The sequence below is a fragment of the Panulirus ornatus genome, chromosome 4, assembly GCF_036320965.1.
Source record: "Panulirus ornatus isolate Po-2019 chromosome 4, ASM3632096v1, whole genome shotgun sequence".
Taxonomy (NCBI): domain Eukaryota; kingdom Metazoa; phylum Arthropoda; class Malacostraca; order Decapoda; family Palinuridae; genus Panulirus; species Panulirus ornatus.
Window position 1 is genome coordinate 90,145,933 of NC_092227.1, and position 20,631 is coordinate 90,166,563.

General features: G+C 42.4%; 1 long non-coding RNA gene across 1 annotated transcript in view; it reads left to right on the forward strand.

The window, feature by feature from the left end:
* Positions 1-20,631, forward strand: part of LOC139746285 (uncharacterized) — a 93,086-nt gene that overhangs the window by 49,939 nt on the left and 22,516 nt on the right. The window contains exon 2 of the long non-coding RNA XR_011712130.1: positions 6,413-6,565. This is a non-coding gene — a long non-coding RNA (uncharacterized lncRNA). The remainder of the gene's footprint in view (positions 1-6,412; positions 6,566-20,631) is intronic.

The window sequence follows — 20,631 nt, forward strand, 5'->3', positions numbered from 1 at the left end:
TAGTATGACTTCATTAAGGGTCGTGTCACCTTTCCTCAACAGCCAACCGCATAGCTTGTCATCACTAAAGCATTATATAATTCTGTCTCTGATCATTTCATCTTTCAAGGCACCAAACTCACAGATTATAGCCTTTCTTAAGTCAGTAACACAACTATCAATAGTTTCATCAGCCTGTTGCACTCTACCATCAAAGATGTGCTTTTCATAAGTGACATTCTTCTTTGGCTGAAAATATTCTTTTGATTTCTCTATAAGAGTCTTGTATTTCTTTTTATCAGCTTCCTCTTCAGGTAGTATTGTAAATATCTAGCAACTTTCTTCCACCACAGTTTAGCAGTAAGGCAATCTTCACCTCATCCTTCCTCTCATCTTTCTCAAAACTCAGTAGGTATATCTCAAATTCTGGCAGAATCTTCTCCACTTTTCTGTTGTATTATCTGATAAATTCAGGGGATTAAGATGTCAACCTTTGACACTCATCCTGAATGTTTTAGGCAACCCCAACAATGGCACAGGGAGACTGCCACCTCATAGCACCTCAGTTCTTGCCACCAACCTTCTTCCCTCTACAGCCAGAAGCATGTGAGATGTCAGCACACTTGACACCATGTAATATGTGCTATGTCAGGGTGGCTTTAAGGTGAAGAAGGCAGAGGGATGAGAGAAACAGTGTTTCCATAAGTGGCGCCAAGCCATCGTTATAGTTCCAACGATACAGAATCGCATCTTAATCCTGTGCATCATGACAAGTCTTTTTAAGAGAAATAGGATATAATTGCCTGGTACAAAAGCAATAGAAAATACAAATATGTTATATAATGAAAATATGATGGGAAGTGAGTCAGTTGTTGTTCGCTGATGATACAGCGCTGGTGGCTGATTCATGTGAGAAACTGCAGAAGCTGGTGACTGAGTTTGGAAAAGTGTGTGGAAGAAGAAAGTTAAGAGTAAATGTGAATAAGAGCAAGGTTATTAGGTACAGTAGGGTTGAGGGTCAAGTCAATTGGGAGGTGAGTTTGAATGGAGAAAAACTGGAGGAAGTGAAGTGTTTTAGATATCTGGGAGTGGATCTGGCAGCGGATGGAACCGTGGAAGCGGAAGTGGATCATAGGGTGGGGGAGGGGGCGAAAATCCTGGGGGCCTTGAAGAATGTGTGGAAGTCGAGAACATTATCTCGGAAAGCAAAAATGGGTATGTTTGAAGGAATAGTGGTTCCAACAATGTTGTATGGTTGCGAGGCGTGGGCTATGGATAGAGTTGTGCGCAGGAGGATGGATGTGCTGGAAATGAGATGTTTGAGGACAATGTGTGGTGTGAGGTGGTTTGATCGAGTGAGTAACGTAAGGGTAAGAGAGATGTGTGGAAATAAAAAGAGCGTGGTTGAGAGAGCAGAAGAGGGTGTTTTGAAGTGGTTTGGGCACATGGAGAGGATGAGTGAGGAAAGATTGACCAAGAGGATATATGTGTCGGAGGTGGAGGGAACAAGGAGAAGAGGGAGACCAAATTGGAGGTGAAAAGATGGAGTGAAAAAGATTTTGTGTGATCGGGGCCTGAACATGCAGGAGGGTGAAAGGAGGGCAAGGAATAGAGTGAATTGGAGCGATGTGGTATACCGGGGTTGACGTGCTGTCAGTGGATTGAAGCAAGGCATGTGAAGCGTCTGGGGTAAACCATGGAAAGCTGTGTAGGTATGTATATTTGCGTGTGTGGATGTATGTATATACATGTGTATGGGGTTGGGCCATTTCTTTCGTCTGTTTCCTTGCGCTACCTCGCAAACGCGGGAGACAGCGACAAAGTATAATAAAAAAAAATAATAATGATTTCCATATAAACTGAAATAATTATCATTACACACATGACATTTTTAGTTTGGGGTCTATGTCTGACAATTTACTTGATAGATTTTTCCTTTGCTGGGTGAGCTGTGGCTTCTTTAGAAGATCTGAAATTCTTTTTTGCATCCTGTAAAGTGTTCTTTCTTGTGTTAACCTGAACTTTTTATGCTTTCTTCTCGCTGGTATATGTCTGTTGCATGTTTGGAGTACTGAAGTGGTCTTGCCAGTCACACATTCCTCCTCTGTTTTGATACTCAGTTTATTAATTTGCTATTGAATCTGGTTACTAAAAAGACCCACACATCTTGTAGCCAGAGTGGATAAAACAACCATGTTGCAACAGATTGCAACACTGCACATGTTCCAGTTCCTTCGTGAGATTCCTTATACATCCTTTGTGTCCACACTTGAACTGGGACCAAGCATCAAATTTTAGGTTCTCGAATTCTTCCTGTTTGAACACGTTTAGAAGTTTTTACGGCTGATCATCAGTCATTCTTTTACAAGCTTTCTGTCATTCCTCCCTTAATGTAATAACAGATGCCTTGGTAATATTTTCAAAACTTTCTGAATGGTTCTGAAAAATCTGATATAATTGAATCAATGTGATTAGATTTTTTTTTTCTCTGGGCTTTTTCTTGACAGGAATGAGGCTAGTAACATGGGTGCTTCATAAAAGAATGCTTCATAAAAGCCTTTGACCGTACTTGACATTGCTTCAAGACCAGAGAGGGTAAGATTGTTCAGATTGCTAAGATAAGCTGGAACATCCTCAATCATCCTAAATGGGAGTGGTTGGAGTTCCTAATAGTGTACTGTGTGTTAGCATTATGGGTAATACAGCTGTGAATGGTTTTCTAATAAGTTCTTTTTTTTTAGCATTGGGATCAAAGAAATTAATGATATTCATTCAGTATTGAGGAATTCTAGTCTCTTTAAAGGTTGTTGATCATCCTTTATAGTGAACCCAAAGTTTCTAGCTAAAAATGAGGATGTTAGTTATGGGAATGAATCTATTTGATAGAATATTGGAAAATGTTAAACAGTGATTTTTTGGTCTCATGGAAGATTTCATATGTTTTCATATGATTGGGTGAAAGCTATTATTGTTCCTTTATGCAGAGGAAAAGATGCTAAGGGTATATTTAGGAATTATATGGCAATAAGTCTGGTGGCTGATTCATGTGAGAAACTGCAGAAGCTGGTGACTGAGTTTGGTAAAGTGTGTGGAAGAAGAAAGTTAAGAGTAAATGTGAATAAGAGCAAGGTTATTAGGTACAGTAGGGTTGAGGGTCAAGTCAATTGGGAGGTGAGTTTGAATGGAGAAAAACTGGAGGAAGTGAAGTGTTTTAGATATCTGGGAGTGGATCTGGCAGCGGATGGAACCATGGAAGCGGAAGTGGATCATAGGGTGGGGGAGGGGGCGAAAATTCTGGGGGCCTTGAAGAATGTGTGGAAGTCGAGAACATTATCTCGGAAAGCAAAAATGGGTATGTTTGAAGGAATAGTGGTTCCAACAATGTTGTATGATTGCGAGGCGTGGGCTATGGATAGAGTTGTGCGCAGGAGGATGGATGTGCTGGAAATGAGATGTTTGAGGACAATGTGTGGTGTGAGGTGGTTTAATCGAGTGAGTAACGTAAGGGTAAGAGAGATGTGTGGAAATAAAAAGAGCGTGGTTGAGAGAGCAGAAGAGGGTGTTTTGAAGTGGTTTGGGCACATGGAGAGGATGAGTGAGGAAAGATTGACCAAGAGGATATATGTGTCGGAGGTGGAGGGAGCAAGGAGAAGAGGGAGACCAAATTGGAGGTGGAAAGATGGAGTGAAAAAGATTTTGTGTGATCGGGGCCTGAACATGCAGGAGGGTGAAAGGAGGGCAAGGAATAGAGTGAATTGGAGCAATGTGGTATACCGGGGTTGACGTGCTGTCAGTGGATTGAATCAAGGCATGTGAAGCGTCTGGGGTAAACCATGGAAAGCTGTGTAGGTATGTATATTTGCGTGTGTGGACGTATGTATATACATGTGTATGGGGGGGGGTTGGGCCATTTCTTTCGTCTGTTTCCTTGCGCTACCTCGCAAACGCGGGAGACAGCGACAAAGTATAAAAAAAAAAAGTCTGTTAAGTATGCCAGGAAAAGTGTATGCAAGAATATTGATTGATGGGCGATGGAAGTGACTGAATGTGGAATAAATGAGGAGCAAGGGGTTTTAGGAGAGGTAAGGGATGTGTAGATTAAATTTTTGTGGTAAAGATAACTGCAGAAAAGTATTTAGCAAAAGGTAAGATGTTTACAGCTTGAAAGGACTTGGAGAAAGTGTATGACAGAGTTGAGTGGAATATTTTAAGGGATTTGTTGGGGATATATTGGATAGGGGGACAACTGTTGGATGATGTGAAAGCCTTCTGTAGAGGAGCAAACACATGTGTAAGAGTGGATGGGGAGTTGAGCGAAATTTTTGGTATACATGTAGGTGTGAGGCAAGGCTTTGTGATGTCACCATGGCTTTTTGATTTATTTATGGTTGAGTGATAAGAGAGATGAAAGCAAAGCTAGGGAAAGGAGGTGCAAAGATGGAATGTGGCTGTGAGATATGGTGGCTTGTAGCAAGCCTGTTTATGAGTGAAACTGTATTGTTTGCTGAGAGTGGAGTTGCAGAATGTTTGTAAGTGTGCTTTATGATGTGTGTAAGTGTAGGCAATTGAAGGTGAATGCAATTATAGGGGAATAAGAGAGAAGCTAAGTATGCCAGGAAAAGTGTATGCAAGAATATTGATTGATAGGGTGATGGAAATGACTGAATGCAGAATAAGTGAGGAGCAAGGGGGTCTTCGGAAAAGTAGGGGATGTGTAGATCAAATTTTTGTGGTAAAGATAACTGCAGAAAAGTCTTTAGCAATATGTAAGATGTTTGCATCTTGAAAGGATTTGGAGAAAGTGTGTGACAGAGTTGAGTGGAATATTTTAAGGGATGTATTGGGGATATATGGAGTAAGGGGACAACTGTTGCATGATGTGAAAGCCTGCTATAGAAAAGCGAATGCATGTGTAAGAGTGGATGAAGAGTTGAGCAAAAGTTTTGGTATACATGTAGGTGTGAGGCAGGGCTTTGTGATGTCACCATGGCTTTTTGATTTATATATGGTTGGGTGATAAGAGAGATGAAAGCAAAGCTAGGGAAAAGAGGTGCAGAGATGGAATGTGATTGTGAGATATGGTGGCTAGTAGCAAGCCTGTTTATGGGTGATAGTGGAGTTGCATAAGGTTTGTAAGTATGCTTTATGATGTGTTTAAGTGTAGGCAATTGAAGGTAAATGTAAGTAAAAGTAAAGTAATGGTGTCTGAAAGGAAACAGAGTGAAAGTATAGATTTTGTAGAATAATTTATAGTGAAAGAAGAAAGTGTATTAAACAGTGTTTTGGATATGGGGGAGAAAGACAGCAAGAGGTGAGAGAATTTAAGTATTTAGGAGCTGTTTTTGGTAAGTTTGGTGATGTACAAGGAGAGATAAGGGAAACAGCAGCGCAAGGTAGAAGAGACATTGGGTCCCTTAATAGAATAATGAAGGGTAGAGGTGTACGTATGGAAGTGAAGAGAGAATTGATGGACAGCATAGTCCTCGCAGCCCCAACCTGTGCAGCCAAAACATGGACATGGAATGAGTTACAGAGGTCAAGAATTCAGGCTGTGGAAATGAGCTATTTGTTAGGATCATGTGGTTGACTAGACCGAATAAAAGAGAGATGAAAAGGTGTATGAGAGAGGTGGTATGGCAGGGAATGAATTGTGGGTTGGCAGAGTGGGGTGAAATGTAATAATGTGAAGGGAGAATGCTAGACTGGGAGTTTACAAAGAGAGTGTATGATAGTACAGATAAAGTGGATGGTGTGAGAGGAACACTACTTTTGATGTGGGGAAATAGTGGAAGATTAGTGGAGTGAGAAAAATTGAGGAAGAATGTATGGAATGGCATATGCAAGGAAGGCATGTAAGGACAGAGATAAGTGGACTCTTTTTCCGTGGCTTCCCCCTTAATGGGAGTTTCCAGAGGGAACAGGCATCAGAGATATAGGTAGATGGATTGCCGTAAGTCCCTCCTCCTATGTGGCTACTCTCAGATGCTCATAGGGCTCTGTTTGTGGATGCAGAATAAAAAAAAAAAAAATTTAGAACCTTTTAAGCATCCAATTGTCTTTCCATACCTTCCTTCCTCTTTTTCCTTTGCTAGATACCATTTCTTAAATTTAGAAAGTAACTGGCCTGAAACCTGTTTACCATTGGTAGGTGAATGAATCTGAATAGAGGGCTGGTCTAGGCCACCTCAGCTTGTCAGTGAGTTCTGTGAATGAGTATCTGGTGGCTTTGCATGCTTATAGATATCACCTCCTTTTTGGTGATAAAATGCTGTTTTAACTCCCCATTGAGATGTTGCTCTCTGACACTCAAAGAGCTCTACCTATAATATTTTTTTAATCCTTCAAAACCTCCATTTTTAGTATGTATATTGTTTGTCATTATTTTTCCAAAACTTAGTCGAGGATTATGTAAAATTTTTCAAACTTTTTACAGAATGACAAAGTGGATAAGTAACTAAAACAGTGAGTAACCAGCCAGACAGAGTAAGAAACTTTGAAATGTCGCTGCTCAAAACCAAGGCACCCAGTGTTAAGGATGATTTACCTCTGCTTACTCAAATCAAAGTCAATGGTACAATGTACAATGGTAAGTATCATTTCTCTGTCTCACTGTCTTTTCTAAGTTCTGATAAGTAGAGAAATGTTCATGAAATTATTGCTTATTACACCATAACTGGCTAAGAAATTCCACTGAATTCACAAAGGTATATTTTAAGATGTTATGAAAGAGTACCGTCTGGAGTTATGCTTTTTATATGAGATGAAATAAAAACTGATGATAATGTTGAAAATTTTAAGAAAATCTTCATTTATACAATTATGCCTCACTTGTGAATTTTTTTCATGGTAGTAATTTTGTTTCCCTGGGGATAGGGGAGAAAGAATACTTCCCACGTATTCCCTGCGTGTTGTAGAAGGCGACTAAAAGGGAAGGGAGCGGGGGGGGCTGGAAATCCTCCCCTCTCGTTTTTTTTTTTTTTAATTTTCCAAAAGAAGGAACAGAAAAGAGGGCCAGGTGAGGATATTCCCTCAAAGGCCCAGTCCTCTGTTCTTAACGCTACCTCGCTATCGCGGGAAATGGCGAATAGTGTAGTGTGAAATTTTGTTTAGAATGAAAGGAATAGAGTTGTAAGGTAGGAACAGTCCTTTGTATCCATGGTTACTTATTGAAGATATAGTGGCCTTTACAGTTTTATTAGAAAAATAGATATTTACATTTAGTGCACACTGAGTTCAGGTCCTGAGACACCCACAGACACACAAGTGAATTTTGTCGAGTGACAGAGCTGACTGCCAGCTACTGGCACCCACCAGCTCCCGGCCCTGGTTTTGCTGAGGTCAGCTTCACATGTTCAAACATTCAGAGTGGAAGACAACACAGTGAGCCCATGGGGACTTTCCATGTGATTCAACTATCTCATACATGCTAACACACACACAAATATATTTTGTTTATTTATTTATTTATTTATTTTGCTTTGTCGCTGTCTCCCACATTAGTGAGGTAGCGCAAGGAAAGAGACAAGAGAATGGCCCAACCCACACACATACACATGTATATACATACACGTCCACACACGCAAATATACATACCTATACATCTCAACGTATCCATATACACACACTCACAGACGTATACATATATACACACGTACATAATTCATACTGTCTGCCTTTATTCATTCCCATCGCCACCCCACCACACATGAAATAACCCCCTCCCTCCTAATGTGCACGAGGTAGCGCTAGGACAAGACAACAAAGGCCCCATTCGTTCACACTCAGTCTCTAGCTGTCATGTAATAATGCACCAAAACCACAGCTCCCTTTCCACATCCAGGCCCCACAGAACTTTCCATTGTTTACCCCAGACGCTTCACATACCCTGGTTCAATCCATTGACAGCACGTCAACCCTGGTATACCACATCGTTCGAATTCACTCTATTCCTTGCACGGCTTTCACCCTCCTGCATGTTCAGGCCCTGATCACTCAGAATCTTTTTCACTCCATCTTTCCACCTCCAGTTTGGTCTCCCAGTTCTCCTCGTTCCCTCCACCACAGACATATATATCCTCTTGGTCAGTCTTTCCTCACTCATTCTCTCCATGTGACCAAACCATTTCAAAACACCCTCTTCTGCTCTCTAAATCACACTCTTTTTATTACCACACATCTCTCTTACCCTATTATTACTTAATCAAACCATCTCACACCACATATTGTCCTCAAACATCTCATTTCCAGCACATCCACCCTTCTCCACACAACTCTATCCATAGCCCACGCCTCACAACAATATAACATTGATGGAGCCATTATTCCTTCAAACATACCCATTTTTGCTTTCCGAGATAATGTTCTCGACTTCCACACATTCTTCAACGCTCCCAGAACTTTCGCCCCCTCCCCCACCCTGTGATTCACTTCCGCTTCCATGGTTCCATCTGCTGCCAAATCCACTCCCAGAGATCAAAAACACTTCACTTCCACCAGTTTTTCTCCATTCAGACTTACCTCCCAATTGACTTGTCCCTCAACCCTACTGTACCTAATAACCTTCCTCTTATTCATATTTACTCTCAGCTCTCTTTCACACACTTTACCAAACTCAGTCACCAGCTTCTGCAGTTTCTTACAAGAATCAGCCACCAGCGCTGTATCATCAGTGAACAACAGCTGACTCACTTCCCAAGCTCTCTCATCTCTAACAGACTGCATACTTGCCCCTCTTTCCAAAACTCTTGCATTCACCTCCCTAACAACCCCATCCAAAAACAAATTAAACAAACATAGAGACATCACACACCCCTGCCACAAACCTACATTCACTGAGAACCAATCACTTTCCTCTCTTCCTACATGTACACATGCCTTACGTCCTCGATAAAAACTTTTCACTGCTTCTAACAACTTGCCTCCCACACCATATATTCTTAATACCATCCGCAGAGCATCTCTAACAACTCTATCATATACCTTCTTCATATCCATAAATGCTTTTCCAAGTATTTCTCACATACATTCTTCAAAGCTCTCTCATCCCCAACAGACTTCATACTTGCCCCTCTTTCCAGGACTCTTGCATTTACCTCCCTTACAACCCCATCCATAAACAAATTAAACAACCATGGAGACATCACACACCCCTGCCGCAAACCTACATTCACTGAGAACCAATCACTTTCCTCTCTTCCTACACGTACACATGCCTTACATCCTCGATAAAAACTTTTCACTGCTTCTAACAACTTGCCTCCAACACCATATATTCTTAATACCTTCCACAGAGCATCTCTATCAACTCTATCATATGCCTTCTCCAGATCCATAAATGCTACATACAAATCCATTTGCTTTTCTAAGTATTTCTCACATACATTCTTCAAAGCAAACACCTGATCCACACATCCTCTACCACTTCTGAAACCGCACTGCTCTTCCCCAATCTGATGCTCTGTACATGCCTTCACCCTCTCAATCAATACCCTCCCATATAATTTACCAGGAATACTCAACAAACTTATACCTCTGTAATTTGAGCACTCACTCTTATCCCCTTTGCCTTTGTACAATGGCACTATGCACGCATTCCGCCAATCCTCAGGCACCTCACCATGAGTCATACATACATTAAATAACCTTACCAACCAGTCAACAATACAGTCACCCCCTTTTTTAATAAATTCCACTGCAATACCATCCAAACCTGCTGCCTTGCCGGCTTTCATCTTCCGCAAAGCTTTTACTACCTCTTCTCTGTTTACCAAATCATTTTCCCTAACCCTCTCACTTTGCACACCACCTCGACCCAAACACCCTATATCTGCCACTCTGTCATCAGACACATTCAACAAACCTTCAAAATACTCATTCCATCTCCTTCTCACATCACCGCTACTTGTTATCACCTCCCCATTTACGCCCTTCACTGAAGTTCCCATTTGCTCCCTTGTCTTACGCACCCTATTTACCTCCTTCCAGAACATCTTTTTATTCTCCCTAAAATTTACAGATAGTCTCTCACCCCAACTCTCATTTGCCCTTTTTTTCACCTCTTGCACCTTTCTCTTGACCTCCTGTCTCTTTCTTTTATACTTCTCCCACTCAATTGCATTTTTTCCCTGCAAAAATCGTCCAAATGCCTCTCTCTTCTCTTTCACTAATACTCTTACTTCTTCATCCCACCACTCACTACCCTTTCTAAACAGCCCACCTCCCACTCTTCTCATGCCACAAGCATCTTTTGCGCAATCCATCACTGATTCCCTAAATGCATCCCATTCCTCCCCCACTCCCCTTACTTCCATTGTTCTCACCTTTTTCCATTCTGTACACAGTCTCTCCTGGTACTTCCCCACACAGGTCTCCTTCCCAAGCTCACTTACTCTCACCACCTTCTTCACCCCAACATTCACTCCAACATTCACGAAAGAAATGGCCCAACCCCCCCCATACACATGTATATACATACGTCCACACACGCAAATATACATACCTACACAGCTTTCCATGGTTTACCCCAGACGCTTCACATGCCTTGATTCAATCCACTGACAGCACGTCAACCCCGGTATACCCCGGTATACCACATCGCTCCAATTCACTCTATTCCTTGCCCTCCTTTCACCCTCCTGCATGTTCAGGCCCCGATCACACAAAATCTTTTTCACTCCATCTTTCCACCTCCAATTTGGTCTCCCTCTTCTCCTTGCTCTTTTTATTTTCCCTAAAATTTAATGATACTCTCTCACCCCAACTCTTATTTGCCCTCTTTTTCACCTCTTGCACCTTTCTCTTGACTTCCTACCTATTTCTTTTATATATCTCCCCATCATTTGCATTATTTCTTTGCAAAAATGGTCCAAATGCAACTCTCTTCTCTTTCACTAATAATCTTACTTCTTCATCCCACCACTCACTACCCTTTCTTATCTGCCCACCTCCCACGCTTCTCATGCCACAAGCATCTTTTGCGCAAGCCATCAATGCTTCCCAAAATACACCCCATTCCTCCCCCACTACCCTTACGTCCTTTGTTCCCACTTTTATCCATTCTGTACTCAGTCTCTCCTGGTACTTCCTCACACAAGTCTCCTTCCCAAGCTCACTAAGTCTCACCACTCTTTTCACCCCAACATTCTCTCTTCTTTTCTGAAAACCTCTACAAATCTTCACCTTTCCCCAACAAGATAATGATCAGACATCCCTCCAGTTGCACCTCTCAGCACATTAACATCCAAAAGGCTCTCTTTCATGTGCCTGTCAATTAACACGTAATTCAGTAATGCTCTCTGGCCATCTCTCCTACTTACATACGTATACTTATGTATATCTTTCTTTTTAAACCAGTTATTTCCAATCACCAGTCCTTTTTCAGCACATAAATCTACAAGTTCTTCACCATTTCCATTTACAACACTGAACACCCCATGTACACCAATTATTCCCTCAACTGCCACATTACTCACCTTTGCATTCAAATCACCCATCACTTTAACCTGGTCTCGTGCATCAAAACTACTAACACACTCACTCAGCTGCTTCCAAAACACTAGCCTCTCATGATATTTCTTTTTATGCCCAGGTGTATATGCACCAATAATCACCCATCTCTCTACATCCACTTTCAGTTTTACCAATATCAATCTAGAGTTTACTTTCATACACTCTATTACATACCCCCACCACTCCTGTTTCAGGAGTAGTGCTACTCCTTCCCTTGCTCTTGTCCTCTCACTAACCCCTGACTTTTCTCCCAAGACATTCCCAAACCACTCTTCCCCTTTACCCTTGAGCTTCGTTTCACTCAGAGCCAAAACATCCAGGTTCCTTTCCTCAAACATTCTACCTATCTCTCCTTTTTCTCTCATCTTGGTTACATCCACACACATTTAGACATCCCAGTCTGAGTCTTCGAGGAGGATGAACACTCCCCGTTAGACTCCTTCTGTTTCCCCTTTTAGAAAGTTATTTTTTTTTATTTTGCTTTGTCGCTGTCTCCCGCGTTTGCGAGTTAGTGCAAGGAAACAGACGAAAGAAATGGCCCAACCCACCCCCTCACACATGTATATACATACACGTCCACACACGCAAATGTACATACCCATATATCTCAATGTATACATATATATACACACACAGACACATACATATATACACATGCACACAATTCACACTGTCTGCCTTTATTCATTCCCATCGCCACCCCGCCACACATGGAATAACATCCCCCTCCCCCCCATGTGTGCGAGGTAGCGCTAGGAAAAGACAACAAAGACCCCATTTGTTCACACGCAGTCTCTAGCTGTCATGCAATAATGCCCAAAACCACAGCTCCCTATCCACTTCCAGGCCCCACAGAACTTTCCATGGTTTACCCTAGACGCTTCACATGCCCTGATTCAATCCATTGACAGCACGTCGACCCTGGTATACCACATCGATCCAATTCACTCTATTCCTTGCCCGCCTTTCACCCTCCTGTATGTTCAGGCCCCGATCACACAAAATCTTTTTCACTCCATCTTTCCACCTCCAATTTGGTCTCCCACTTGTTGTTCCCTCCACCACCGACACATATATCCTCTTGGTCAATCTTTCCTCACTCATTCTCTCCATGTGCCCAAACCACTTCAAAACACCCTCTTCTGCTCTCTCAACAACGCTCTTTTTATTTCCACACATCTCTCTTACCCTTACATTACTTACTCGATCAAACCACCTCACACCACTTATTGTCCTCAAACATCTCATTTCCAGCACATCCACCCTCCTGCGCACAACTCTATCCATAGCCCACGCCTTACAACCATACATCATTGTTGGAACCACTATTCCTTCAAACATACCCATTTTTGCTTTCGGAGATAATGTTCTCGACTTCCACACATTCTTCAACGCTCCCAGGATTTTCGCCCCCTCCCCCACCCTATGATTGACTACCGCTTCCATGGTTCCATCCGCTGCCAGATCCACTCCCAGATATCTAAAACACTTTACTTCCTACAGTTTTTCTCTATTCAAACTTACCTCCCAAATGACTTGACCCCTCAACCCTACTGTACCTAATAACCTTGCTCTTATTCACATTTACTCTTAAATTTCTTCTTTCACACACTTTACCAAACTCAGTCACCAGCTTCTGCAGTTTCTCACATGAATCAGCCACTAGCGCTTTATCATCAGCGAAGAGCAATTGACTCACTTCCCAAGCTCTCTCATCCCCAACAGAATGCATACTTGCCCCTCTTTCCAAAACTCTTGCATTCACCTCCCTAACAACCCCATCCATAAACAAATTAAACAACCATGGAGAAATCACACACCCCTGCCGCAAACTAACATTCACTGAGAACCAATCACTTTCCTCTCTTCCTACACGTACACATGCCTTACATCCTGCTTCTAACAACTTCCCTCCCACACCATATATTCTTAGTATCTTCCACAGAGCATCTCTATCAACTCTATCATATGCCTTCTCCAGATCCATAAATGCTACATACAAATCCATTTGCTTCTCTAAGTATTTCTCACATACATTCTTCAAAGCAAACACCTGATCCACACATCCTCTACCACATTTGAAACCACACTGCTCTTCCCCAATCTGATGCTCTATACATGCCTTCACCCTCTCAATCAATACCCTCCCATATAATTTACCAGGAATACTCAACAAACTTATACCTCTGTAATTGGAGCACTCATTCTTATCCCCTTTGGCTTTGTACAATGGCACTATGCACGCATTTCGCCAATCCTCAGGCACCTCACCATGAATCATACATACATTAAATAACCTTACCAATCAGTCAACAATACAGTCACCCCTTTTTTGATAAATTCCACTGCAATACCATCCAAACCTGCTGCCTTGCCGGCTTTCATCTTCCGCAAAGCTTTTGCTACCTCTTCTCTGTTTACCAAATCATTTTCCCTAACCCTCTCACTTTGCACACCACCTCGACCAAAACACCCTATATCTGCCACTCTATCATCAAACACATTCAACAAACCTTCAAAATACTCACTCCATCTCCTTCTCACATCACCACTACTTGTTATCACCTCCCCATTAGCCCCCTTCACTGATGCTCCCATTTGTTCCCTTCTCTTACACACTTTATTTACCTCCTTCCAGAACATCTTTTTATTCTCCCTAAAATTTAATGATACTCTCTCACCCCAACTCTCATTTGCCCTCTTTTTCACCTCTTGCACCTTTCTCTTGACCTCCTGTCTCTTTCTTTTATACATCTCCCACTCATTTGCATTTTTTCCCTGCAAAAATCGTCCAAATGCCTCTCTCTTCTCTTTCACTAATAATCTTACTTCTTCATCCCACCACTCACTACCCTTTCTAATCAACCCACCTCCTATGCTTCTCATGCCACAAGCATCTTTTGCGTAAGCCATCACTGCTTCCCTAAATACATCCCATTCCTCCCCCACTCCCCTTACCTCCTTTGTTCTCACCTTTTTCCATTCTGTACTCAGTCTCTCCTGGTACTTCCTCACACAAGTCTCCTTCCCAAGCTCACTTAGTCTCATTACTCTTTTCACCCCAACATTCTCTCTTCTTTTCTGAAAACCCCTACAAATCTTCACCTTCGCCTCCGCAAGTTAATGCTCAGACATCCCTCCAGTTGCACCTCTCAGCACATTAACATCCAAAAGTCTCTCTTTCGCGTGCCTGTCAAATAACACGTAATCCAATAACGCTCTCTGGCCATCTCTCCTACTTACATACGTATACTTATGTATATCTCGCTTTTTAAACCAGGTATTCCCAATCACCAGTCTTTTTTCAGCACATTAATCTACAAGATCTTCTCCATTTCCATTTACTGCAATGGACACCCCATGTATACCAATTATTCCCTCAACTGCCACATTACTCACCTTTGCATTCAAATCACCCATCACTATAACCCGGTCTTGTGCATCAAAACCACTGACACACTCATTCAGCTGCTCCCAAAATACTTGCCTCTCATGATCTTTCTTATACCCAGGTGCATATGCACCAATAATCACCCATCTCTCTCCATCAACTTTCAGTTTTACCCAGAAGCTGGTGACTGAGTTTGGTAAAGTGTGTGGAAGAAGAAAGTTAAGAGTAAATGTGAATAAGAGCAAGGTTATTAGGTACAGTAGGGTTGAGGGTCAAGTCAATTGGGAGGTGAGTTTGAATGGAGAAAAACTGGAGGAAGTGAAGTGTTTTAGATATCTGGTAGTGGATCTGGCAGCGGATGGAACCATGAAAGCGGAAGTGGATCATAGGGTGGGGGAGGGGGCGAAAATTCTGGGGGCCTTGAAGAATGTGTGGAAGTCGAGAACATTATCTCGGAAAGCAAAAATGGGTATGTTTGAAGGAATAGTGGTTCCAACAATGTTGTATGGTTGCGAGGCGTGGGCTATGGATAGAGTTGTGCGCAGGAGGATGGATGTGCTGGAAATGAGATGTTTGAGGACAATGTGTGGTGTGAGGTGGTTTGATCGAGTTAGTAACGTAAGGGTAAGAGAGATATGTGGAAATAAAAAGAGCATGGTTGAGAGAGCGGAAGAGGGTGTTTTGAAGTGGTTTGGGCACATGGAGAGAATGAGTGAGGAAAGCTTGACCAACAGGATATATGTGTCGGAGGTGGAGGGAACGAGTAGAAGAGGGAGACCAAATTGGAGGTGGAAAGATGGAGTGAAAAAGATTTTGTGTGATCGGGGCCTGAACATGCAGGAGGGTGAAAGGAGGGCAAGGAATAGAGTGAATTGGAGCGATGTGGTATACCGGGGTTGACGTGCTGTCAGTGGATTGAATCAAGGCATGTGAAGCGTCTGGGGTAAACCATGGAAAGCTGTGTAGGTATGTATATTTGCGTGTGTGGACGTATGTATATACATGTGTATGGGGGGGGTGGGTTGGGCCATTTCTTTCATCTGTTTCCTTGCGCTACCTTGCAAACGCGGGAGACAGCGACAAAGTATAATAATAATAATATAATAATCTAGAATTTACTTTCTTACATTCTATAATATACTCCCACAACTCCTGTTTCAGGAGTAGTGCTACTCCTTCCCTTGCTCTTGTCCTCTCACTAACCCCTGACTTTACTTCCAAGACATTCCCAAACCACTCTTCCCCTTTACCCTTGAGCTTCGTTTCATTCAGAGCCAAAACATCCAGGTTCCTTTCCTCAAACATACTACCTACCTCTCATTTTTTCACATCTTGGTTACATCCACATACATTTAGACACCCCAATCTGAGCCTACGAGGCAGATGAGCACTCCCCGCATGACTGCTTCTTCTGTTTCCCCTTTTAGAAAGTTAAAATACAAGGAGGGGAGGATTTCTGGCCCCCCCGCTCCCGTCCCCTCTAGTCGCCTTGTACAACACGTGAGGAATGTGGGAAGTATTCTTTCTCCCCTATCCCCAGGGATAATGCTTTCTTTCTTTCATACTATTCGCCATTTCCCGCATTAGCGAGGTAGCGTTAAGAACAGAGGACTGGGCCTTTGAGGGAATATCCTCACCTGGCCTTCTTCTCTGTTCCTTCTTTTGGAAAAAAAAAAAAGAAATGAGAGGGGAGGATTTCCAGCCCCCGCTCCCTTCCCTTTTAGTCACCTTCTACGACACACAGGGAATATGTGGGAAGTATTCTTTCTCCCCTATCCCCAGGGGGATAAAATATATATATATATATATATATATATATATATATATATATATATATATATATATATATATATTTTTTTTTTTTTTTTTTTTTTCTGCTGTCTCCCGCGTTTGCGAGGTAGCGCAAGGAAACAGACGAAAGAAATGGCCCAACCCACCCCCATACACATGTTTATACATACACGTCTACACACGCAAATATACATACCTACACAGCTTTCCATGGTTTACCCCAGACGCTTCAAATGCCCTGATTCAATCCACTGACAGCACGCCAACCTCGGTATAGCACATCGATCCAATTCACTCTATTCCTTGCCCTCCTTTCACCCTCCTGCATGTTCAGGCCCCGATCACACAAAATCTTTTTCACTCCATCTTTCCACATCCAATTTGGTCTCCCACTTCTCCTCGTTCCCTCCACCTCCGACACATATATCCTCTTGGTCAATCTTTCCTCACTCATTCTCTCCATGTGCCCAAACCATTTCAAAACACCCCTCTTCTGCTCTCTCAACTACGCTCTTTTTATTTCCACACATCTCTCTTACCCTTACGTTACTTACTCGATCAAACCACCTCACACCACACATTGTCTTCAAACATCTCATTTCTAGCACATCCACCCTCCTGCGCACAACTCTATCCATAGCCCACGCCTTGCAACCATACAACATTGTTGGAACCACTATTCCTTCAAACATACCCATTTTTGCTTTCCGAGATAATGTTCTCGACTTCCACACATTCTTCAAGGCTCCCAGGATTTTCGCCCCCTCCCCCACCCTATGATCCACTTCCACTTCCATGGTTCCATCCGCTGCCAGATCCACTCCCAGATATCTAAGACACTTTACTTCCTCCAGTTTTTCTCCATTCAAACTTACCTCCCAAATGACTTGACCCTCAACCCTACTGTACCTAATAACCTTGCTCTTATTCACATTTACTCTTAACTTTTTTCTTTCACACACTTTACCAAACTCAGTCACCAGCTTCTGCAGTTTCTCACATGAATCAGCCACCAGCGCTGTATCATCAGCGAACAACAACTGACTCACTTCCCAAGCTCTCTCATCCCCAACAGACTTCATGCTTGCCCCTCTTTCCAAAACTCTTGCATTTACCTCCCTAACAACACCATCCATAAACAAATTAAACAACCATGAAGACATCACACACCCCTGCCGCAAACCTACATTCACTGAGAACCAATCACTTTCCTCTCTTCCTACATGTACACATGCCTTACATCCTCGATAAAAACTTTTCACTGCTTCTAACAACTTGCCTCCCACACCATATATTCTTAATACCTTCCACAGAGCATCTCTATCAACTCTATCATATGCCTTCTCTAGATCCATAAATGCTACATACAAATCCATTTGCTTTTCTAAGTATTTCTCACATACATTCTTCAAAGCAAACACCTGATCCACACATCCTCTACCACTTCTGAAACCACACTGCTCTTCCCCAATCTGATGCTCTGTACATGCCTTCACCCTCTCAATCAATACCCTCCCGTATAATTTCCCAGGAATACTCAACAAACTTATACCTCTGTAATTTGAGCACTCACTCTTATCCCCTTTGCCTTTGTACAATGGCACTATGCATGCATTCCGCCAATCCTCAGGCACCTCACCATGAGTCATACATACATTAAATAACCTTACCAACCAGTCAATAATACAGTCACCCCCTTTTTTAATAAATTCCACTGCAATACCATCCAAACCTGCTGCCTTGGTGGCTTTCATCTTCCGCAAAGCTTTTACTACCTCTTCTCTGTTTACCAAATCATTTTCCTTAACCCTCTCACTTTGCACACCACCTCGACCAAAACACCCTATATCTGCCACTCTGTCATCAAACACATTCAACAAACCTTCAAAATACTCACTCCATCTCCTTCTCACATCACCACTACTTGTTATCACCTCCCCATTTGCGCCCTTCACTGAAGTTCCCATTTGCTCCCTTGTCTTATTCACTTATTTACCTCCTTCCAGAACATCTTTTTATTCTCCCTAAAACTTAATGATACTCTCTCACCCCAACTCTCATTTGCCCTTTTTTTCACTTCTTGCACCTTTCTCTTGACCTCCTGTCTCTTTCTTTTATACATCTCCCACTCAATTGCAGGGGTTAGTGAGAGGACAAGAGCAAGGGAAGGAGTAGAAGTACTCCTGAAACAGGAGTTGTGGGAGTATGTGATAGAATGTAAGAAAGTAAATTCTCGATTAATATGGGTAAAACTGAAAGTTGATGGAGAGAGATGGGTGATTATTGGTGCATATGCACCTGGGTATGAGAAGAAGGATCATGAGAGGCAAGTGTTTTAGGAGCAGCTGAATGAGTGTGTTAGTCGTTTTGATGCACGAGACCGGGTTATAGTGATGGGTGATTTGAATGCAAAGGTGAGTAATGTGGCAGTTGAGGGAATAATTGGTATACATGTAGTGTTCAGTGTTGTAAATGGGAATGGTGAAGAGCTTTTAGATTTATGTGCTGAAAAAGGACTGGTGATTGGGAATACCTGGTTTAAAAAGCGAGATATACATAAGTATACGTATGTAAGTAGGAGAGATGGCCAGAGAGCGTTATTGGATTGCGTGTTAATTGACAGGCGCGCGAAAGAGAGACTTTTGGATGTTAATGTGCTGAGAGGTGCAACTGGAGGGATGTCTGATCATTATCTTGTGGAGGCAAAGGTGAAGATTTGTATAGTTTTTCAAAAAAGAAGAGTGAATGTTGGGGTGAAGAGGGTGGTGAGAGTAAGTGAGCTTGGGAAGGAGACTTGTGTGAGGAAGTACCAGGAGAGACTGAGTACAGAATGGAAAAAGGTAAGAACAATGGAAGTAAGGGGAGTGGGGGAGGAATGGGATGTATTTAGGGAATCAGTGATGGATTGCGCAAAAGATGCTTGTGGCATGAGAAGAGTGGGAGATGGGTTGATTAGAAAGGGTAGTGAGTGGTGGGATGAAGAAGTAAGAGTATTAGTGAAAGAGAAGAGAGAGGCATTTGGACGATTTTTGCAGGGAAAAAATTTAATTGATAATATATATCAAAGGCAAAGGGGATAAGAGTGAGTGCTCAAATTACAGAGGTATAAGTTTGTTGAGTATTCCTGGTAAATTATATGGGAGGGTATTGATTGAGAGGGTGAAGGCATGTACAGAGCATCAGATTGGGGAAGAGCAGTGTGGTTTCAGAAGTGGTAGAGGATGTGTGGATCAGGTGTTTGCTTTGAAGAATGTATGTGAGAAATACTTAGAAAAGCAAATGGATTTGTATGTAGCATTTATGGATCTGGAGAAGGCATATGATAGAGTTGATAGAGATGCTCTGTGGAAGGTATTAAGAATATATGGTGTGGGAGGAAAGTTGTTAGAAGCAGTGAAAAGTTTTTATCGAGGATGTAAGGCATGTGTACATGTAGGAAGAGAGGAAAGTGATTGGTTCTCAGTGAATGTAGGTTTGCGGCAGGGGTGTGTGATGTCTCCATGGTTGTTTAATTTGTTTATGGATGGGGTTGTTAGGGAGGTAAATGCAAGAGTTTTGGAAAGAGGGGCAAGTATGAAGTCTGTTGGGGATGAGAGAGCTTGGGAAGTGAGTCAGTTGTTGTTCGCTGATGATACAGCGCTGGTGGCTGATTCATGTGAGAAACTGCAGAAGCTGGTGACGGAGTTTGGTAAAGTGTGTGGAAGAAGAAAGTTAAGAGTAAATGTGAATAAGAGCAAGGTTATTAGGTACAGAAGGGTTGAGGGTCAAGTCAATTGGGAGGTGAGTTTGAATGGAGAAAAACTGGAGGAAGTGAAGTGTTTTAGATATCTGGGAGTGGATCTGTCAGCGGATGGAACCATGGAAGCGGAAGTGGATCACAGGGTGGGGGAGGGGGCGAAAATTCTGGGAGCCTAGAGGAATGTGTGGAAGTCGAGAACATTATCTCGGAAAGCAAAAATGGG